Source organism: Oncorhynchus kisutch, linkage group LG28 (genome assembly GCF_002021735.2).
Source record: "Oncorhynchus kisutch isolate 150728-3 linkage group LG28, Okis_V2, whole genome shotgun sequence".
NCBI classification, from domain to species: Eukaryota; Metazoa; Chordata; class Actinopteri; order Salmoniformes; family Salmonidae; genus Oncorhynchus; species Oncorhynchus kisutch.
The window spans coordinates 25,466,699-25,490,929 of NC_034201.2; the positions used below are offsets into that span (position 1 = coordinate 25,466,699).

The window sequence follows — 24,231 nt, forward strand, 5'->3', positions numbered from 1 at the left end:
TTAGGCATTCTACATGTGGCAAAGTCACCAATAGATGTTTTTCTGACATCTATAGTAGTCTTATTGTAAGGTAAATCCATGCCCCAAGCCACCTGTTGTGTGATCCAGCTACACCTTAATCCCAAATGAATGCACTGCCCAGTTTTTCTTCCCGAATTAGGCACAGTCTAATTTTATCTTCACACAATGCCGGTACTGAGTTGTTCAGTGTAGGAAGACATGCTGTGGCTCTGTGTGCGTGGATTCTGGCAATGACCATTACACATTGAATTAGCTGTTTTTGAGACCAAAGGGAGCCAATGGACTTGGGCAGAGATGGTATTGTTTATTCAGATCCTGTAGCCCACCAAGGGGGCTATGCATTATTAAACACCTGGGCCATGTGCTGCATGCATCTGACTGGTGACGGGGTTTGAGAAAAACCCTTTTCGTGGAGTCGAATCATCACACAGACATTTGACTCAAAAAGCGTACTGGCATGGGTGGACATAAAAACACTGCACTGATTGTACATTATAGTGCCACACAAGTCCTATCAGTTGTTTGAGATGTATCATGACCATTGGCTTAGGCAATTGGTGCCCTGCCCAGTCTGAAAACCTCTAGATACTTCTTGAGGGTCTCTCGTAGATGGTAGAACAGCCACAGTATAAAGTAATGAGATGATCCAGTTTGTAGTGTACACTTTTATGGTGGTCAGACTGGCCATGACCAGTACTTGGTTAGAATATAATGCTTCCATGTTGTCTGGATAATATCTGTAAGCCTACTTTTCAGTCAGCTATTACATTTTCAGTGATTGTTGAAGATTCCATTTGACCACTTGACATATTATGTAACACTTGCCAGTGCCAGCATTGATGGCTCTCTCTCTGAGTGTGATGAGTGTGTTGCTAATGGAGCTGGAGTTAAAGAGTGAGTCGGCAAAATGGCGGGCTGTGAGAAGGCATGTCCTCCCTCACCAGAGGGTGCTGTATTGGTGCCCCCTCTTTCTGTCTCTCCCTCTCTCTGTGTGTGTGGAGGGTATATTTGTGTGTCGAGGTCGTGTAGGCGAATGGAGATAACGTGGTGTCAGTGTGGGCTGATGGCTGTAATGACTATGGTGTAGCAGCATGGAGGCGCAAACCATTGACTGCCTTCCCTGTGCCCTCCCAAAGCCCATGTGTAGGAGCAGGATGAGTTTGCCATGGTGAACACTAACCCACTATCTCTATGGGGACTATTAGATTCATCATCCTCCACCTCCCTTATGAAAATTGATACCTCTCTGGTCAACTCTCAAGTGGCCTGTACATTTTTTTTTTCATGGAACAAAGAATCACATATGTGCCTTACTAGTACTCAGATCTTGATTACATTTTGAAGATTTTATTATAAAATACATACCTTGAGAAAATCTCACAAACTCAAATTATTCTGTTAATGTAAATAGTTAAATTAGCTTTATTAGTTTGTTACTATTTATTAGTAAATTCTAAATCCAACATGCTGGTAGATAAGCAGGGTTTACAATGGCATCAATAGCCTTTCTCTGGAAATTGTGTTTTGCTCCTATTTGCTGAATGTCTTTGGAATGATATCATTTGATCTACCTTATGCTGCTTTCCTGCTCGTTCACTAGCCTTGATGTCTTGATGCCATTAAAGGCATCAGAATCCTGGCATGCCAGGCTAGTTTTAAGGTGATGTTCATGAAGGATAATATCATTCTGCAGCTGGCTAATGCTTCTCAACAGCATTATTGAGGTAAGTGGGAATGGGAGATGAGTGGACATCTGTATGGGTGGAATGATGTATGGACTGATTCAAAGGCATTTATGTCAATAATGAGCATTTCCCATCTATGTATACAAACGTCGTCATTGATCCGTGTGACTTTAATCACAAGGGTCTGTCTGAGTGAATTGTATTTAGGCCCTGATTTATAATCAGGTTTAGATCTTGTCTCTTACAATGTAGATGTATGATATTTATGGACAGCTGTCATACAAAAACACTATTCGGTAATCGACCATCGGCGTTAAGTGAACACATTTTTTTGTCCATACTTTTAATGTCCAAATATTTAGTCATATTTTATTCTTCCCATCAGGGGCAATTTAGAAGGGATCTTCAGAGCAATTAGCCTATCCTCTGCGTATTATGGTATTTTTATGATTTATCATACTTAATTTGACAGCAGCAGCCCTCTCCATGGATCCAGGTCCCCATTATTATTCAGTAAAGCTGTTAAATTAAACAGTAACCGTTCCCCTCCCTTTATTGTTCCAGTGGCATTAATGAACCGTCGTCAAATCTTCCATATGCCCCATGAATTCAAACAATGAGACATGACAGCATACAGGGGAGGTGAACTTTGAACCCTGACCCTGTGCCCACATCCTGAACCTCCCCAAGGATCCTCTCTAGGAGAGGAATTAAAAAGTAATGCTTTTTAGGACTCATTGCATCCACTTCCAGCTGACAAGGCTTCTGTGATAATGATAGCCCTTTCTTCACAATTCTCTCAGAGAGAGCCCCCCCCCCCTTCCTTCTTTTTGAGGATCAATTGGATCATCACAGACATCTTTTTCGCTGGCTGCGAAGATTTTATTTGCTTTGTTGTTGACAAGATTAGCTGGTAGGCATGTCAAATGTGGAAGTTGCCAATAAAACATGTTATTTGTTTTTCAGGCAATTTGCAGATGGTCGCCGATACGTTCTAGATACATTTTCAAATGTGGATATAGAAAAAGCATTAATTTCTGCTATGTTAATATTTCCTTGTCTCTGTACCTCCAGGGGAAGGTGACATGGAAAAATATTGATTTATGGATGAGTTCTTTGTACAGGTAAGCCCCAGATTTCTGTCTTAGTGTGTGTGCATGTTATGTGAGCGATGAGTGCTCTCTATATGTACACCATTGAGATGAACGCAAAGTCTGCACAGGCACTGCACAACTAAATCAGAATTTGAGGTCCAATAAATTATTCAATTCAACCTTTTCATATCTCTGCTGAAATCCTTTTCTTTTAGCTAAGAGCTCCCATTAACTTCACATCTGTAAAGTTACAAACAAAAAACTTGTACTTGAGGTTAGATAAAGTGTTGAAGCAACGTTTGGCTTGCCTTCCCCTCCCACCATTTTGCATTTTACTCTTTCACCCAGTTTTAATCTTAACCCAGACAGTTGACGACTGTGGGCCAGATCTGGTTGTTTGGTGGCACATATATGGCTCCGTGTCGGCAGAGCAACTTGTGTCATATGGGCAAGCTCTGACTTGAGATATGTGGCCCTATTTTAAGTTCCCGTAGTTGCTGGGCCATTTTTGGTATGGAATGTGAGCCTCATGCATCCACCTTTGCTGGGCAGGTCTGGCTTTTTCGTGGTGAACATCTGGCGTCTAGAATCCTGGCATGGAGTTGACTCACTAGCTACTCTTAAGCTGACAGTCCCCAAAATCGGCACTAGAGTTACATTACTTATTTTATTGATTTCCCTATGTTTTATAAGTCAGAAGATAGTCCTAGAAAGGTATGGATGGCTATGTCAACGTCCTCTGTCGAATAAATGTTTTCGCCTTCCTCTGGTGGTCGGCTGCATCATTACATCCATTTATTTCCCTTCACTGCAACATTACATCAAAGGGGCGGTCCTTAGAAAAACATTTATCCTGCTTGACGGCAAAGCAATCGCTGACTTTGTCTCGAACAGGCAGATCTAAATACATAACTTTCATAGCTCTACGATAAAGAATGCAACGTACACACTTCCTTATTAAACCTAAAATAAGTAATTGTGTGGAAGTCAAACATTTGTTTTACGTCGGTGGCAGACACATTGCATATGCTCAGAACGGCCTTCTCTCCTTGTCTAGATGAGGGACACACACTGTTTAAATGGCCCAAATGTTCATTTAGATGTTCACAAATGTAACAGATTTTGACACTCCCTAATGTCATGATATGTTTGGTATAAAGAAGGTTCAATATTTTGGGTATATATTTCTAAAACAGATCATAACTATATGGAAATATTATAAAGTATGAAAAGGCTTATTCATTTATGTTTTTATCATAACATATTTGAATATTTTCTTATACTTTTTTGTGTACTGGATCATATAGGTTGAAATGTTTTTTATATTTTTCTCAGACATAAGATAAACAATTCCAGGTGAAAGTCAGACCATAGCTTTCTAGGGGGGAAAACATTAATACAATAATGCCCTCTTGTTAGATTGATGACTAAAACCACAGCGACACAGTGCAAAACGGCTTTCAGTTCAACATTTTTTAAGGTATGGCAACCACAACTGACCTACTTGTTTTTCTTCACCATCGCACCTGTAAGTATTGCTGACTCTGAGTTGAGGATGTCTACTGTAATTCAGCTGGAGTTGATCCAGTTTCTAACACTAGCTACTTTCGTAGTTGAACAGGCCCTTATTATGCGTGAAGCAGCAGGGTTGTTGTATTCGTGCTCAGCCTTTGAGCTCTGAAGTCAACACATTTCAGTGTAGGCAACGTCTTGGGCTCCCAATTGCAGGCTTTTCAAGATTAAAAATCATCAAGCCATCAAACATAAGTCGTTATGGTTCAACTCCTTTCCATGTTCCGAAGACAATGCATTCTCAATTAACAGACCTGAACTGTAAGGTACTGGGTGTCGTGAGTGTGAAGTCAAGCGCAGGAAAACAGAGTTCAATATAGTGCTCTTTTAATGCACACACGGTGAACCACGGCCACCCCACTAAACACTGGGTGCTCAAAACAAAATGCCCCAGACACAGGGAACGAAAACAGTCCAGCACTATACACGAACATAAACCAACACGTTATTCTGCATCAAACACCATGGTTACAATAATCAGTCCCGCACAAAGAAACGGGCGGGCCGGGTGACTAATAAAGCCCAACTAATTACAACAAACTCAAAACAGGTGTAATCAATAAACACATAAGGGACAGTGCGTCCGCCTTTACGTTCTGGGAGCCCGGTCTATAAGATAACGTAAACCGGAATCGGGTGAAGAACATGGCCCACCGTGCCTGATGTGGGTTCAGTCTCCTAGCTGCCCGAATATACTCTAGATTCTGGTGGTTGGTCCAGATGAGAAAGGGGTGCTTAGCCCCCTCAAGCCAGTGTCTCCACACCTTCAGAGCCCTGACCACCTCTAACAACTCCCGGTCCCCCACATCATAGTTACGCTCCGCTGGGCTGAGCTTCCTCGAGAAGAAAGTGCAGGGGCAGAGTTTTGGTGGCGTACCCGAGCGTTGTGATAGCACGGCACCCACCCCAGCCTCGGAAGAGCGTGGGTGAAAGATTACATCCTTGTCTGGCCCCTCTCTCTAATTTTATCGTTCATGTCAAATGTCCATTTATCTTTATTCTAGCGGTCGGACATGAATACAGTGTTTTGATGCAGTTCTTTGTTGAAACCAAATCTTTCCATAACTTGGAATAGGTAATCCCATCCCACTGAATCAAATGCTTTTTCTGCATCTAGGCATCTTGTCTTATTCTGAGTAATGTGGTCCATGACATGTAGTGTTCTCCTTATATTGTCCTGTGTCTGCCTATTTTGTATGAAACCAGTTTGATCTCCCTCAATCAATTCTGGGTAGTGAGGTCTGCACAATGCATCACTGGGGGCAAACTACCTGCCTTCCAGGACACCTACACCACCCGATGTCACAGGAAGGCCATAAAGATCATCAAGGACAACAACCACCCGAGCCACTGCCTGTTCACCCCACTCATCCAGAAGGCGAGGTCAGTACAGGTGCATCAAAGCTGGGACCGAGAGACAGAAGCAGTTTTTCAATCTCAAGGCCATCAGACTGTTAAACAGCCACCACTAACATTGAGTGGCTGCTGCCAACACACTGACTCAACACCAGCCACTTTAATAATGGGAATTGATGGAAATTGATGTAAAATATATCACTAGCCACTTTAAACAATGCTACTTAATATAATGTTTGCATACCCTACATTATTCATCTCATATGTATATACTGTACTCGATACCATCTACTGCATCTTGCCTATGCCGTTCTGTACCATCACTCATTCATATATCTTTATGTACATATTCTTTATCCCTTTACACTTGTGTATAAGGTAGTAGTTTTGGAATTGTTAGGTTAGATTACTCGTTGGTTATTACTGCATTGTCGGAACTAGTCCCAGGGTCCTTAGCTTAGTAATGAGCTTTGAGGGCACTATGGTGTTGAACACTGAGCTGTAGTCAATGAACAGCATTCTCACATAGGTGTTCCTTTTGTCCAGGTGAGAAAGGGCAGTGTGGAGTGCAATAGAGATTGCATTGTCTGTGGATCTGTTTGGGCGGTATGCAAATCGGTATGCCTGGCACCTACTACCATACCCTGTTCAAAGGCACTTAAATCTTTTGTCTTGCCCATTCACCCTCTGAATGGCACAAATACACAATCCATGTCTCAATTGTCTCGAGGCTTAAAAATCCTTCTTTAACCAGTCTCCTCTTCATCTACACTGATTGAAGTGGATTTAACAGGTGACATCAATAAGGGATCCTAGCTTTCACCTGGATTCACCTGGTCAGTCAAATAGCAGTATTTTGTACACTCGGTGTATGACAATTATATTGGTCTTCGCTGTATACTAAGCAGCACCTGTACACACAGGCCATGTCTAATAAAAATATAGATTTTTAGCTTCACCGTTTAAAATGAGGCAATTGGCATCTAACGTGCTAACAGATGTTTGGCTCCCCAAATCCGAGTGAAGATATAGCACATTTGTACCCACAGCTACATGATACATTTTCAAACAAATCATATGAAGTATAGATTTCATGATTTAATTAATTAATTAATTTTAATCTTTCTGTGTCCGACATCATTACCTGGTCTGATTTGGAAGGCCTCCTTAAGATGTTTGTGTATTCTAGGACTAGGACCAACTCATTTTGAATGAACATATATTTGTATTCTCATTGCTTATGAAGTGGTGAGGGGTGTCATATGGGGGCTTGTTGTATATTGTCTCCCTCTCTGCTGTACCAGGTGGAGGAGATCTGAGGCTTTATCGAGGAGCTCTCAGCGAAGGTGGAGGAGATCCGAGGCTTTATCGAGGAGCTCTCAGCGAAGGTGGAGGAGGGAAAGAGACAACACAGCGCCATCTTGGCCTCCCCGAATCCTGACGAAAGTAAGTCACTGTTCTCCTCTACTCTTTCTCCCTGGATGAAAGGATAAGAGGGAGAACAAGGGAGAGGGTGGGTGGTAACCTCCGCAGGTCATGAAATTAGTTGGTAGGGTGTCAACCCACTCTGCCCGTAGTGGGTGAAAATGCACTTTGATTATGAAATGTCACTTCCTTATGTTATAAAATACATTTAACCAAGACAAATATGATTATTCATGTTCAGAATCGTTTAGTGGGGTCTTTCTCAAACATATCATTACAGTATATCCGAAAAGTCGGATTTCGTTTCCTAATACATCTGATAATAAGCACCGGACTCTGACATAGCGGTCCAGGTTTCTCGTAACAACTTTTGAGGATTTTACATTTTGTAGTCGTCTTTAAAGTTGTTTCCGCGGGTCACAAAAAGCTAAACACGAGTTGAATTAAATGTAAAAGTCTTTGAAAATAAAAAGCTTGGTATACTCTGTGCTCCGTTGACTTTTCACAGAGATGTTTTTGTTTTTGTGATAAATCTTCGAAAAATTAACAGGAATTTTGAATTAATATGAAAAGTGTATACTAAAATATGAAAATACTACGTCATGTCTCAAAATCAATATCTATTTTCTATATTGTTTAATGTCCTGCGGATTCCAGAAGAAAGATGGTGACTTTAACAGGAAAATGTGCCTGTCAGGTAGCCAGTAGCCTTAATTCCTGCACAGAATACAGGCCATGACCCAGCCTAGCTAACGCAATGCAATTTTCCAGATTCTTGATTTAGTCACCCTAATTCTGGCCATTTTACAAGGGTAAAAACTCACTTTTGAATGGATTATGATAGACTTGGGCTCCCGAGTGGCACAGCGGTCTAAGGCATTGCATTTCAGTGCAAGAGGCGTCACTATAGTATCTGGTTCAAATCTAGGCTGTATCACATCCGTGATTGGGAGTCCCACAGGGTGGCTCACAATTGGCCCAGCGTTGTCCGGGTTTGGCCGGAGTAGGCTGTCATTATAAATAAGAATTTGTTCTTAACTGACTTGCCTACTTAAATAAAGGTTGTTACATTTTTTTTGTGGTTTGGACAATTGGTTTTCTTGACAGATTATCTATACAATTAACATGTTTATTGTATAATTTTACCCATTGGTCAAAAGATGGTTTTGATTGGACACCATAGAGTTGGGAGTAACATTTGTGAACGGTTATCACCTGTCTGCCTCCGACACACACACAAACAGTCATAGGTAGTGCAGACCACCTCTGAACCTCCCTTTCTCATTACAGCCTCATCATAAATATTCACACCCCTACAGTTTTTTTTAATCAGTGATAGCAGCACAGGCAGTGTATGAAAAGGAGAGGAGACTCTGGAACAATAGTTGTTCCAACCTCAAACTCTGTTCAGGAATTGGAGAATTTACTTGTTGAATTGAAGTGTAGAGTTGCCCATTATGTGAATGGAGTTGAAATGCAGCGACTCCAGCAGTGGCATGTTTACTTGGGTGTTGTTGGTGTGGAGTGGTGTCTTGCTCACTCTATTTATGGAAGGACTCACTCCCTGTAAAGATGTGTGTGGTGTGGGACCCTCATCTCATCCTTGTTCACTGAATAATACAGTCTATGACCCCAAGGGTGGGATTGAATTCACACTACATCACACCATACTTACTTTCAGTGTGCCACAACTACATTTGAAGTAGTGTTTAAATACCCTTTAAATATATGTTTAAATATAATTTATAAATATATTTTTAAATATAATTTATGTAATTTAAATTGCATTGCAGATAATGTCATTTGATAAGGCTGATAAGTCTTAATGACTATCAAATATATGTTATTGGTTGTATACATATGTTATCACAGGTGCAGTGAAATGCTTTTGTTTCTAGCTCCAACTGTGCAGTAATACCTAACAATGCATGCAAATCCCAAAATCTAATAGAAAGGAATTAAGAAAAATATCAATATAACGAGCAATGTCATGGTCCATAATATAAATATATATTTATATGGTGTGTATAGACAATATATTAATATAAAAGGTGTGTACTGCAGTAGTTATAGGATGAGCCTTGACTAGAATATAGTATATACATATGAAGTGTATAAAACAGTACGCAAACATTATTCAAGTGACCAGTGTTCAATGATTATGTACATAGGGCAGCAGTCACTAAGGTGCAGGGATTTTGTTCAACCTATTTTCAAGAAGATTGAATGCAGTCCGCAGAGCAAAATGAGTTTGACATCCTGCCCTATTCGAAAGGGCAGTTTGTACAAGCCTAGCGCTACACAGAGAGAGAAGCATGGGACATGTTATTTGATGATGATGATGATTTAGGCAAGATTTCTTCCAACCTATTGTCATCTGGGTGTACAGTATCAGTCAAAAGTTTGGACATGCCTGCTCATTTGAGTTTATTTTGACTAGTGAAGACATGAAAACTATGAAATAACACATGTAATCATGTAGTAACCAAAAAAAAAGTGTTAAACAAATCAAAATCAATGTTATATGTGATTCTTCACAGTAGCCACCCTTTGCCTTGATGGCAACTTTGCATACTCTTGGCATTCTCTCAACCAGCTTCATGAGGTAGTCATGCATTTCAATTAACAGGTGTGTCTTAAGTTATTCTTTCCTTAATGCGTTTGAGACAGTCAGTAATGTTGTGACAAGGTAGGGGGGTATACAGAGGATAGCCCTATTTGATAAAATACCAAGTACATATTATGGCAAGAACAGCTCAAATAACCAAAGAGAAATGACAGTCCATCGTTACTTTAAGACATGAAGGTCAGTCAATCCTGAAAATGTCAAGAACTTAACGTTTCTTCAAGTGCAGTCACAAAAACCATCAAACGCTATGATGAAACTGGCTCTCATGAGGACCGCCACAGGAAAGGAAGACCCAGAGTTACCTCTGCTGCAGAGGATAAATTCATTAGTTACCAGCCTCAGAAATTGCAGCCCAAATAAATGCTTCAGAGTTCAAGTAACAGACATCTCAACATCAACTGTTCAGAGGAGACTGTGTGAATCTGGCCTTCATGATTTAATTGCTGAAAAGAAACCACTACTAAAGGACACCAAAAAGAAGAAGACTTCTGAAGCATGGAAGTGTGGGTTTGCTTTTCTGGTGACACTGTCTGATTTATTTAGAATTCAAGGCACACTTAACCAGCATGGCTACCACGCCATTCTGCAGTGATATGCCATCCCATCTGGTTTGGGCTTAATCCCACTTTCATTTGTTTTTCAACAGGACAATGACCCAACCCACCTCCAGGCTGTGTAAGGGCTATTTGACCAAGGAGAGTGATGGAGTGCTGTATCATATGACCTGGCCTCCACAATCACGCGACCTCAACCCAATTGAAATGGTTTGGGATGAGTTGGACTGCAGAGTGAAGGAAAAGCAGCCAACAAGTGCTCAGCATATGTGAGAACTCTTTCAAGACTGTTGAAAAAGCATTCCTCATGAAGCTGGTTGAGAGAATGCCAAGAGCGTGCAAAGCTGTCAACAAGGCAAAGGGTGGCTACTTTGAAGAATCAAATATATTATGCTTTGTTTAACACTTATTTTGGTTATAACATGCTTCCAGAGGTGATATTTCATATTTTTAATGTCTTTAATTCTACAATGTCGAAAATAGTAAAAAATTAAGAAAAACCCTTGAATGACTAGGTGTGTCCAAACTTTTGACTGGTACTGTGTCTAAGCCTCAACACGTCTATGTGCTCTGAGGTCCCTGTCATAGCAGGAGAAGAACCCTGCATCTTTATTGCAGGTTAGAGAAGACCATTGTCAGTAATATTTCAAGGGGGACATTGACACACACAACTTCATCATAGCCTGTGACAGATGAACTTGACCTCTGTGTTTTAGTGGGGTCACACACTCAAGCTACCCTCATTGTCAGGGCCACGGCAGGCAGAAATTAGTTGTCTGTGTCTGGGCTAAAATGAGATGGCAACCACATTTTGATCAGATGCGTGATTAACGAGAAGAGCCAGGGTTAGGGTTAATGTTCCGTATTCCTACCATCCGTTTTACACACACACACACACACACACACACACACAAAAATAGCAATTATATACAAACACATATGCACGCACTGACACACACACCCACTGAAGACAGCGCTGTCTTGGAGCCACATGGAGCCTCTTGTGTGAATATCTCTTCTCTCAGCCTCTGGAAGAGATAATAAAATCTCCCAATGCCTGTTGAGTCTGATTTCAGGAAATTAGGAGGACTACAAGGAGTGTATAGACAGAACACGAACAAGCTATTGTGGGATCTAGTGGTGGTTTTGGGGCTATTATTCTACTATTCATAATTTGAGTGGCTGTAATGTGGGCTATCCACCGACTCCAGACTTCCATTTTAGGATGAGATAACAGAAAAGGAGAGGAAGGAAATGCCAAGGGTGCACCTCAATAGTCTAAACCAGCTTCCTCTCTTTGTTTCCTTTACACATACAGAACTGAAAACATAGGATAGATGTAGGAACATAAACCCACACATTACTTTCACCTATCCAGTCATTCCAGATCAATTTAGAGTAAGTAGAAAAGGACAGGAATCCACTTTATCTATGGAGATCTAGCCCAAAGCAATATGTGGGGTTTAGAAGTAGGGTGAAATTACCATATCTCTGTGTGGGTGGTGTGGTCTGTGCAGCCCACTGAGAAGATGACTGATGCTGGGAGCTGACTGGGTGGGTGGGACAGGAACATCACTACCTAAGCAACGCTGATCTTCCATTTGATGGTTTATTTTGGAATCTTTTACCCCGCTTAGGAAGATGTATAAGTAGTTAAAAGCTTTGGTGATATGGCTGGGGTGTTAAAAATGAAGTGCTTTTTTATGTTAACAGAAGGGCCTTTTCCAGCAATTGGGAGGGAGGGAAGGGTGGGGTATTCAACCGTGGGTCTGCGGCGGTACTGCAGGGGGTCTGTACAATAGATTACTTTCCCTCCAATGTTTTTCAGAATATCACTAGCAACAACAGAATACATTTTAAAAATGCATTACATCCCTACAGTACAGTATAAAATAGAACATCTTTCCAATGATTTTAAACTTTTTCTCAACTCCTAATATTGAGCAAATTACACACTGGAGCCAATTAGTCACTGGAGTATCTGACATACAGTTGAATTTGGAAGTTTACATTCACTTAGGTTGTAGTCATTAAAACTAGTTTAACCACTCCACACATTTCTTGTTAACTAACTATAGTTTTGGGAAATCCGTTCGGACATCTACTTTGTGCATGATAAGTAATTTTTCCAACAATTGTTTACAGACAGATTATTTCATTTATAATTCACTGTATCACAACTCCAGTGGGTCAGAGGTTTACATACACTAAGTTGACTGTGCCTTTTAAACAGCTTGGAAAATTCCAGAAAATGATTTAATGGCTTTAGAAGCTTCTGATAGGCTAATTCTGATAGACATAATTTGAGACAATTGGAGGTGTAGCTGTAGATGTATTTCAAAGCCTACCTTCAAACTCACTGCCTGCTTGATATCATGGGGAAATCAAAAGAAATCAGCCAAGACCTCAGAAAACAAATTGTAGACCTGTAACGATCGTTGTCCTCCTCGGATGAGGAATTGGAAGGATCAGACCAAAACGCAGCGTGGTAAGTGTCCATGTTAATTTTAATAAATAAACTGAACACTGCAATAACAACAACAACAAAAAAAGAGGGGGAGAGAGAGCAAAACAAAACAGTTCTGTAAGGTGAAGACACAGAAAACAACTACCAACAAACACAGGTGGGAACAGGCTACCTAAGTATGGTTCTCAATCAGAGACAACGATAGACAGCTGCCTCTGATTGGGAACCATACCAGGCCAAACACAGAAATACAAAACATAGAACAAAAACATAGAATGCCCACCCCAACTCACTCCCTGACCAAACCAAAAATAGAGACATAAAAAAGGAACTAAGGTCAGGACGTGATAAGACCTCCACAAGTCTTGTTCATCCTTGGGAGCAATTTCCAAATGCCTGAAGGTACCATGTTCATCTGTACAAACAATAGTACGCAAGTATAAACACCATGGGACCACGCAGCCATCATACCACTCAAGAAGGAGTCGCGTTCTGTCTCCTAGAGATGCTTGTGCTTTGGTGCGAAAAGTGCAAATCAATCCCAGAACAACAGGAAAGGACCTTGTGAAGATGCTGGAGGAAACCGGTACAAAAGTATCTATATACACAGTAAAACGAGTCCTATATTGACATAACCTGAAAGGCCGCTCAGCAAGGAAGAAGCCACTGCTCCAAACCACCATAAAATAAAAAGCCAGACTACGGTTTGCAACTGCACATTGGGACAAAGATAGTACTTTTTGGAGAAATGTCCTCTGGTCTGATGAAACAAAAATAGAACTGTTTGGCCATAATGACCATCGTTATGTTTGGAGGAAAAAGGGGGAGGCTTGCAAGCCGAAGAACTCCATCCCAACCGTGAAGCACGGGAGTGGCAGCATCATGTTGTGGGGGTGCTTTGCTGCAGGAGGGACTGGTGCACTTCACAAAATAGATTGCATCATGAGGAAGGACAATTATATGGACATCAGTCAGGAAGTTAAAGCTTGGTCGCAAATGGGTCTTCCAAATGGCCAATGACCCCAAGCATACTTCCAAAGTTGTGCAAAATGGCTTAAGGACAACAAAGTCAAGATATTGGAGTGGCCATCACAGAGCCCTGACCTCAACCCTATAGAAAATGTGTGTACGATCAAGGAGGCTTACAAACCTGACTCAGTTACACCAGTTTCTGTCAGGAGGAATGGGCCAAAATTCACCCAACTTATTGTGGGAAGCTTGTGGAAGGCTACCCGACACATTTGCCCCAATTTAAACAATTTGAGGCAATGCTACCTAATGCTAGTGTATGTAAACTTCTGACCCACTGGGAATGTGATGAAATAAATAAAAGCTGAAATAAATAATTCTCTCTTCTGACATTTCACATTCTTAAAATAAAGTGGTGATCCTAACTCACCTAAGACAGGGAATTTTTACTAGGACTAAATGTCAGGAATTGTGAAAAACTGAGTTTAAATGTATTTGGCTAAGGTGTATGTAAACTTCCGACTTCAACTGTATACTTTGAAAAAGCACCCACGAATGGGCTACCAGTGTGGCAAATAACGCTGGCAAGGTTTCTTGACATGGCTAACCTTTGTTTAACCAGCTAAACACCTGCTCTCAGCAAAAATGTGTTTGGAGTTTATTTGTTTATTTGGATCTCCATTTGCTTTTGCAGAGGCAGCTGCTATTCTTCCTTGGGTCCACAAAAAGGCACAAAACATTACAAACAAAACACTGGCACAATGATACACTGAAGGACAGTCACACAAATTTCAAATACAACGATATAAAACAATACAAAACAAATTTCCCCTCATGGTCCCCACCGTTCCATGAAATGTTGTTTAATCTTTTTTTAAAGGTAATTTTGCTGTTTGCTTGAGTAATTGATGAGGGAAGGGAGTTCCATACGATAATGGCTCTGTATAATACTGTGCGTTGCCGTGAATTTGTTTTGGACTTGGGGACTGTGAAGAGACCCCTGGTGGCATGTCTTGTGGTTAATATATGAGTGTCTGAGCTGAATGTTATTCAATTATGCAGACAATCAGGAATTTTCATTACAGTAATACTCATAAAACTAGAAGAGAAGCAGTTCATCTCTCGTCAACCCTCAACCAGGAAAAGCTGGCATGCATGTTGTTGATGTTAGTTCTGTATGTGTAGTTGTTGGCATGGTGTGCTGCTCTGTTTTTGAGCCAGTTGCAGCTTTACTAGGTCTTTCTTTGCTGCGCCTTACCCTATTACTGGACAGTAATCAACATGGGACAAAACCAGAGCCTGAACAACTAGTACAGTTGATTTTTGTGTGAAAACACAGAACATCTTTTTATAACCGACATATCCCTCCCCATCTTCACCACAACTTTGTCAATATGACTTTCCTACTTGGGCTCCCGAGTGGGACAACAGTCTAAGGCACTGCATCTCAGTGCCAGAGGTGTCACAACAGACACCCGTATGGAGTTGTGCTCTGCCTGCTGACATAACCAGGCGGTAAATTATACTGAACAAAAATATAAACGCAACATGTAAAGTGTTGGTTCCATGTTTAAAATTGTCCATGCGCACAAAAAGCTTATTTCTCTAAATTTTCCCAAGATAACCCATCCACCTGACACATGTGGCAAATTAAGAAGATGATTCAACAATGATCATTACACAGGTGTACCTTGTGCTGGGGACAAAAAAGGTGACTCTAAAATGCCACAGATGTCTAAAGTTTTGAGGGAACATAGCATGCTGATTGCAGAAATGTCCACCAGAGCTGTTGCCAGATAATTTTAATGTTAATTTCTCTACCATAAGCTGCCTCCAACGCCATTTTAGAGAATTTGGAGAAACATCCAACTGGCCTCACAACCGCAGACCACGTGTGACCACTCCGGCCCAGGACCTCCACATCCAGCCAAGAATCTGTACACAATTCTTGGAAGCTGAAAATGTCCCAGTTCCTCCATGGCTTGCATACGCACCAGATATGTCACCCATTGAGCATGTTTGGGATGTTCTGGTTCAACATGTATAACAGTGTGTTCCGGTTCTTGCTAACATCCAGCAACTTCTCACAGCCATTGAAGAGGAGTGGACAACATTCCACAGGCCACAATCAACAGCCTGATCAACTCTATACAAAAGGAGGTGTCATGCTGCGTGAGGCAAATGGAGGTCACACCTGATACTGACTGGTTTTATGATCCACGTGCCTTTCTTTTTTTAAGGTATCTTTTGTGGCTCCCAAGTGGCCCAGCGGTCTAAGCCGCTGCATCTCAGTGCTTGAGGCGTCACTACAGTTCAATTCCAGGCAGTATTACAACCGGTCGTGATTGAGAGTCCCATAGGGCGGCTCACAGTTGGCCCAGCGTCGTTTGGGTTTGGCCAGTGTAGGCCGTCATTGTAAATAAGAATTTGTTCCTAACTTACTTGCCTAGTTAAATTAAGGTTCAATTTAAAATCTGTGACCAACAGATGCATATCTGTATTCCCAGTCATGTGAAATCCATAGATTAGGGCATAATGAATACATTTTAATTTACTGATTTCCTTATGAACTGTAACTCAGTAAAATTGTTGCATTTTATATTTTTGTTCAGTGTAGTCAATAGACCAATAAAAATGAGATTTTCAAACCTCTCTGCCAATAGCAGCTTGTTTTCAGTTTTAGCCTCCCCAGTCAGACTACTCCCACAGTCCTAGCAAAAGTATTGCTTGAGAAATTGCTCTTTGCTAAGAAGCAATTTTTGTTTCTTTGTTTTAAATGGTTACAATCATGCAGTTTTCCTCGCAGAAGTGACTTCTGTCCTCTTTATGAAATTATCTACTTTACCCTGTATATAAAAAAATTACCATATACACTGATTGTTTAAATCAAAACTATTGCTGACTGTGAACCTGAACAATAAAATGTTTTATATATTGTAAGCCCAATATAGCCAGATGAGCAGGTATAGCCACATGAGCAGGTTGGTTAGTGCCCGAATCTAGGCACAGTGCTCACTTTGAGTAGTGATATTGCCTGGGGTTGTCAACACAGTTACATTCAGTTCGACACTGAAGAAGAGGATGTATCACTTGTCTCAAAAGATGAGACGAATTTTCGGAAAGTATGAAGAATGTAATATGAGCAAAACATTTTAGAGAACATTTGAATCAATTTTCTGATGAATGCTACGTTTGGATTGGTTTGGGGTCCGGGGAATTTGGGGTCCGGGGACTGATACACTTGTAACTTAAACATTTGAATCAGTGCCAATGCATATGAGTAAATTGTTACATCACTTTTAAAAATGATTTGATAATGAGATAAACGTCATGGCTATGTTGGGAAAAACAGAAACTCGTATGTTGCAATCGGGTTGACCTGAATAGGACAAATGTGAAACAGGATTTTCGTGGATAATTCAATTATTCAGATGTTTTTACTGTTTCTCTCAACAGAAACGAAGGCAGAGTTGGAACAGCTGATGACAGACATAAAGAAGTTTGCGAACAAAGTGCGCTCCAAGTTAAAAAGTATGTTGAAAGCACAACCACTGTTTATAGAATCTGGCTGAAGCTTATGTCACATTTAAAGGTAGAATATTCAGGCAAATTCATTATTTAGTATAGAGAGGGGAGAGAAAAACAGAGAAACCGAACTAAACCTGGTTCTTCATTAATTAAACCATCTGAATAAATGGTAGTGGTACTGGTAGATTGATTTTTCTTCTCTCTCTCCATTCCCTAAAGGCATTGGACAGTCCATAGAGCATGAGGAGGCTTTAAACAGGTCATCTGCAGATCTGAGGATACTTAAGATACAGGTGGGTTATGGTGTGTATATAGCAGGGAATGTCAAAACTGAGTCTGGAGTTTTCAGGATCGGAGTTGCCATCCCTGCTGTACTGTATGTATAAGTCTAGTTATTATTGGAAAGCATTAACTCTTGATGGACAATGTAATATCCTGCATTATTCTCTGTCAGCATTCCACGTTGTCTCGGAAGTTTGTGGAAGTGATGTCGGCATACAACACCACGCAGTCAGACTACCGGGAACGCTGTAAGGGCCGCATCAGGAGACAACTGGAGATCTGTGAGTGACCTCTGTGAGTGTTTGTGTGTTCCTGATATTCTCTTAGCAGAAATTGTGATACAGTATTGTGCATGATAACATTACAGACTACATAGTTACACACCGCATGAATGGGTTGATTTGTTTTGGTTTTATTTGCCCAGTTTTGTTTGTCTTATTTATTTGTTTACTGTTCCCCCAACACATGTAATCTCTGCAAAAAAAAGAAACGTCCCTTTTTTAGGACCCTGTCTTTCAAAGATAATTTGTGAAAATCCAAATAACTTCACAGATCCTCATTGTAAAGGGTTTAAACACTGTTTCCCATGCTTGTTCAATGAACCATAAACAATTAATGAACATGCACCTGTGGAACAGTCTTTAAGACACTAACAGTTTACAGACGGTAGGCAATTAAGATCTCAGTTATGAAAACTTAGGACACTAAAGAGGCCTTTCTACTGACTCTGAAAAACACCAAAAGAAAGATGCCCAGAGTTCTTGCTCATCTGCGTGAACGTGCCTTAGGCATGCTGCAAGGAGGCATGAGGACTGCAGACGTGACCAGGGCAATAAATTTCCATGTCTGTACTGTGAGACACCTAAGACAGCGCTACAGGGAGACCGGAGGGACACGGTTTCACGGTTTTGTCTCATCAGGGGTGATGGTCGGATTTGCATTTATTGTCGAAGGAATGAGAGTTACACCGAGGCCTGTACTCTGGAGCAGGATCGTGGAGGTGGAGGGTCTGTGTTGCCCAGCAACAGCCCCAAAACATCACTGCTCTAGTGGAGATCTGCATGGAGGAATGGGCCAAAATACCAGCAACAGTCTGTGGAAACCTTGTGAAGACTTACAGAAAACGTTTGACCTCTGTCATTGCCAACAAAGTGTTACGGTTTTCTTCCGGTGAAGGAGAGGAGGACCGAAATGCAGCGTGGTTATTTGTATACATCTTTAATAAAGATGAAACCACGAACAGTATACAAAAAACAATAAATGTGAAAAAACCTAAACAGCCTATCTGGTGCAAAAACACAGAGACAGGAACAATCACCCACGAAACACTCAAAGAATATGGCTGCCTAAATATGGTTCCCAATCAGAGACAACGATAAACACCTGCCTCTGATTGAGAACCACTTCAGGCAACCATAGACTTTTCTAGACAACCCCACTATACCACAATCCCAATACCTACAAAACCCCAAGACAAAACACACCACATAATTAACCCATGTCACACCCTGGCCTGACCAAAATAATAAAGAAAACACAAAATACTAAGACCAGGGCGTGACAGAACCCCCCCCCCCCCCCAAGGTGCGGACTCCCGGCCGCACACCTAAACCCATAAGGGAAGGTCCGGGTGGGCGTCTGTCCACGGTGGCTGCTCCGGCGCGGGTGTGGACCCCAAAAATTCTTAGTCCGCATGCATCGCATCCTTAGATTGGCAACCCTCACCACCGACCTTTGCTTAGTAACCCTAACCAAGGGCCCCACTGGACTGAGGGACTGAGGGGTAGCTCGGGACTGAGGAGTAGCTCGGGACTGAGGGGTAGCTCGGGACTGAGGGGAAGCTCGGGACTGAGGGGAAGCTCGGGCAGGTAGATCCTGGCTGGCTGGTGGTTATGGCAGATCCTGGCTGACTGGCGGTTCCGGCAGATCCTGGCTGACTGGCGGATCCTGGCTGACTGGCGGATCCTGGCTGACTGGCGGATCTGGAAGATCCTGGCTGACTGGCGGATCCTGGCAGACTGGCGGCTCTGGCTGCTCCATGCTGACTGGCGGCTCTGGCTGCTCCATGCTGACTGGCGGCTCTGGCTGCTCCATGCTGACTGGCGGCTCTGGCTGCTCCATGCAGACTGGCGGCTCTGGCTGCTCCATGCAGACTGGCGGCTCTGGCTGCTCCATGCAGACTGGCGGCTCTGGCTGCTCCATGCAGACTGGCGGCTCTGGCTGCTCCATGCAGACTGGCGGCTCCATGCAGACTGGCGGCTCTGGCTGCTCCATGCAGACTGGCGGTTCTGGCTGCTCCATGCAGACTGGCGGCTCTGGCTGCTCCATGCAGTCTGGCGGCTCTGGCAGCGCTGAACAGGCGGGAGACTCCGGCAGCGCAGTAGAGGAGGAAGGCTCCGGCAGCGCTGTAGAGGAGGAAGGCTCCAGCAGCGCTGTAGAGGAGGAAGGCCCCGGCAGCGCTGGACAGGCAGGAGACTCCAACAGCGCTGGACAGGCAGGAGACTCCGACAGCGCTGTAGAGGAAGAAGGCTCTGGCAGCGCTGGACAGGCGAGGCGCACTGTAATTTTTTTACATTTAAATTTTACCTTTATTTAACCAGGCAAGTCAGTTAAGAACATATTCTTATTTTCAATGACGGCCTGGGAACAATGGGTTAACTGCCTGTTCAGGGGCAGAAAGTAAGCCTGATGCGTGGTGCTGGCACTGGTGGTACTGGGCCGAGGACACGCACAGGAAGCCTGGTGCGGGGAGCTCCCACCGGAGGGCTGGTGCGTGGAGGTGGTACTGGATAGACCGGACCGTGCAGGCGCACTGGAGCTCTTGAGCACCGAGCCTGCCCAACCTTACCTGGCTCGATGCCCACTCTAGCCCGGCCGATACGAGGAGCTGGTATGTACCGCATCGGGCTATGCACCCGCACTGGAGACACCGTGCGCTCCACAGCATAACACGGTGCCTGCCCGGTCTCTCTAGCCCCCCGGTAAGCACAGGAAGTTGGCGCAGGTCTCCTACCTGGCGTCGACATACTCCCTGTGTGCCCCACCCCAAAAAAATTGCCGCTGACTCTCGGGCTTCCATCCGTGTCGCCGTGCTGCCTCCTCATACCAGTGCCTCTCCGCCTTTTTCCGCCTCCAGCTCTTCTTTGGGGCGGCGATATTCTCCAGGCTGTGCCCAGGGTCCTTTTCCGTCCAAGATTTCCTCCCATGTCCAGAAATCTGGATTTCTCTGCTCCTGCTGCCGCTGCCTGTCACCACGCCGCTTGGTCCTGTTGTGGTGGGTGATTCTGTTATGGTTTTCTTCCGGTGAAGGAGAGGAGGACCAAAATGCAGCGTGGTTATTTGTATACATCTTTAATAAAGATGAAACCACGAACAGTATACAAAAAACAATACATGTGAAAAAACCTAAACAGCCTATCTGGTGCAAACAAACACAGAGACAGGAACAATCACCCACAAAACACTCAAAGAATATGGCTGCCAAAATATGGTTCCCAATCAGAGACAACGATAAACACCTGCTTCTGATTGAGAACCACTTCAGGCAACCATAGACTTTTCTAGATAACCCCACTAAACCACAATCCCAATACCTACAAAACCCCAAGACAAAACACACCACATAATTAACTCATGTCACACCCTGGCCTGACCAATATAATAAAGAAAACACAAAATACTAAGACCAGGGCGTGACACAAAGGGTATATAACAAAGTATTGAGAAACTTTTGTTATTGACCAAATACTAATTTTCCACCATAATTTGCAAATAAATTCATTCAAAATCCTACAATGTGATTTTCTGGATTTTTTTTCTCATTTTGTCTGTCATAGTTGAAGTGTACCTATGATGAAAATTACAGGCCTCTCTCATCTTTTTAAGTGGGAGAACTTGCACAATTGGTGGCTGACTAAATACTTTTTTGCCCCACTGTATATTCACTGGCTGTGTTCTGGTCTAGGACCAAATGGCTCCTCAACAGCTTCTACCCCCTTGCCATTAGACTGCTGAACAATTCATAAAAATTGCCTACGGACAATGTATGTAGCCTCGTTAATGTTGTGTTACTTTTTATAATCACTTTTTTATTTTTAGCCTACTTGGGAAATCATTTCTTCTTGAATTGCACTGTTCGTTAAGGGCTTGTAAGTAAGCATCTCACGGTAAAGTCTACACTTGTTGTATTCGGCGCATGTGGAAAATAAAGTTTGATTTGATTGGATGCTGGGTTGCCATGGAATGTGTTACTTTGTCCTTGCCAATCAGGAATGAGTCATTCATGACACTCACTACCCCCAATGGCAATTAGTGAAAGGGTGCACTCATAACTTAGCCAGACCAAGAGGTTAGGACTTGCAGATTAACATGTTGGAAAAAATGTAATAATGTCACTACTCGCACCCTCCTAAACCTTTAGGTTTCTAAATTGACAAATTTGCCAAACCGGCGACGTGAGTTGTTCAGCCTTTCTTGAAGAAGTGCTGCACATGGTCCGAATACGCAGTGGAAAGAGAGAGCCACTGTTATTGGGTATGGCAATGGCTGAGGTTTGATGGATTCAAAAGTGGGAGGACAGAAGGACACTGGGAGGGAGGCAGAGGTCTTATTTCAGGCCTTATGTCTGTATGTGTGTATGCGTGCCAGCACAGGTGTGTGTGTCTTTGTATGCATCTGTGTGGCCATCGCATGGTGTGGCCTTTTCCCAGCACTCTGATGAATTGTTGTCACTAGCTGCCAGTAGATGATCACCCCACTGTAAAGCTTCACCATTTATCTGCCACAGCACTCAGACAGCAATTGAATCACAGGGTCGGTCACTAAGGTTACAGACTTGAAATATACATTTTCCCCTGGAAGGAAGAGTGGATTAGGCCCCCTGATTGCCAACAAATGCACAATATATCCCGGACACATTTCTGCTTCTTGCTAGCAGGCATAGGAAATCTGTGGAACGACAGGGAAGCAATGTGCATACTTTATTTCAAATAGTAATGCTGTTAACTTAATCTGTCAGTAATACAACCATTTTAGAACTCTACAACAGGTTCCCCTGGATTTCTGTTTGGATGAATTAAATCACTAAGACAAATTTACTGAGTGAAACAAAAAAGCCCATACCGTATTCATCAAAAGGAATGTGTAATGCATTTGGGTGGCAGTAGCCTAGAGGTTAGAGGGGCGGACCTTGAGCAAGCCACTTAATTGCACACAAGACCCAGGCAACACAAATATAGGAATGGAACTGCATTGGCAGCTGGAAGGCTGCTCGTCTCTAATTCCATGTATAATTTCCTGCCGTTATGCCCTTGAGTAAGGCCCTTTTTGCACACAATTCCTCTCCATCTAGGGATGCTGCACTGCTGCTGACCTTCTGCCTCTCAACGTGTGTGTGTTTTGGGAAAGGAAAAGGCAAATTTCCATTCTAACCAATGGACAAAGTCCTATTCTATTAGGAATATATAATATACCATTTTTTATGAATGCTTATAGCAAATGTTATTAATAGGTAATAGGAGGCAAGGTAGTTCATAAACTATTATATGATTTTTCAGTCCCATCTTAGCTTTTTCAAAAAGGAAATCTGTGACATACTGCCGTTGGAACAGGCTGTGTGGGTCTCCCATCAGGGACTGGGTTCGGCAGAGATGGAAAAAGGCAGAGATAGAAACAGGCAGATGAGAGACTAGGCTGTGATTAATCCTACACTGACGCCTCTTGCTCTCTTTCTATCTGCACCTCACCTCCCCAGCCCATTTGCCTTGATGGCGTTGTGGGCGCCCACTCTCTGCCATTGTGATTAGTGGCGAGAGAGCGCGCGAGCACACACAGCAGCCCTGAGAAGGCTCCTTTAGTCTGTGACAGGCCAATGACAGGCCCACGCCACCTTGTAGGCAGCCCATCGACATGTCTTGGGAGAAGGAAAATTAGATATAACACTGTGTTGGGGGATGTGTGTGTTCGTTAAATTGTGTGGGTGTGTGTGTCTGTGTTGGGTGGCCAACATGTTTAACTTTTTACTTAGTTAGCTAAAATATTTTTGGTGTGTCTTTCTCAATTTTCGTTGGCCATTCCCAGTTGGATCACTTTGAGATGTGTTGCTGTTTCAAAATGTATAATCTTCTATTGTGCTACATATACCCAATTGCTGTTGGTTACAGGGTGGTTGTTGTTGGAGACCAACTCCATGGATTGTGTTTGTTATTGTAGCTGGTAGGAACACAACTAATGAGGAACTAGAGAGCATGCTGGAGAGTGACAAATCCTGCCATCTTCACATCAGGGGTGAGTGACCACACACACACGCAACGAGCCAATACACAGGGAATTACATAAAATTTTCTGAGAAAATCATACACAATAGAAGACCAGATATCTAGAAGACTGTTGGCAAGGTGTGGCATTCCAACTGAGTATGCCACACCTACAAGGGGGAGAACTTGTGAGTGGGTTTGAGTGTGTGATGACACATAAACTTTGTCTCTTCTAGATCATCATGGACTCCAACATCACCCAGCAGGCCATGAATGAGATTGAGACGAGACACACTGAGATCATCAAGCTGGAGAACAGCATCAGAGAACTTCATGACATGTTCATGGATATGGCCATGCTGGTGGAGAGCCAGGTAGGACGCTATACACACTGA

General features: G+C 42.7%; 1 pseudogene; it reads left to right on the top strand.

Annotated features, from left to right (window-relative positions):
* Nucleotides 1-928: 928 nt before the first annotated feature.
* LOC109873429 (syntaxin-1A-like) lies at nt 929-24,231 on the top strand (annotated as a pseudogene).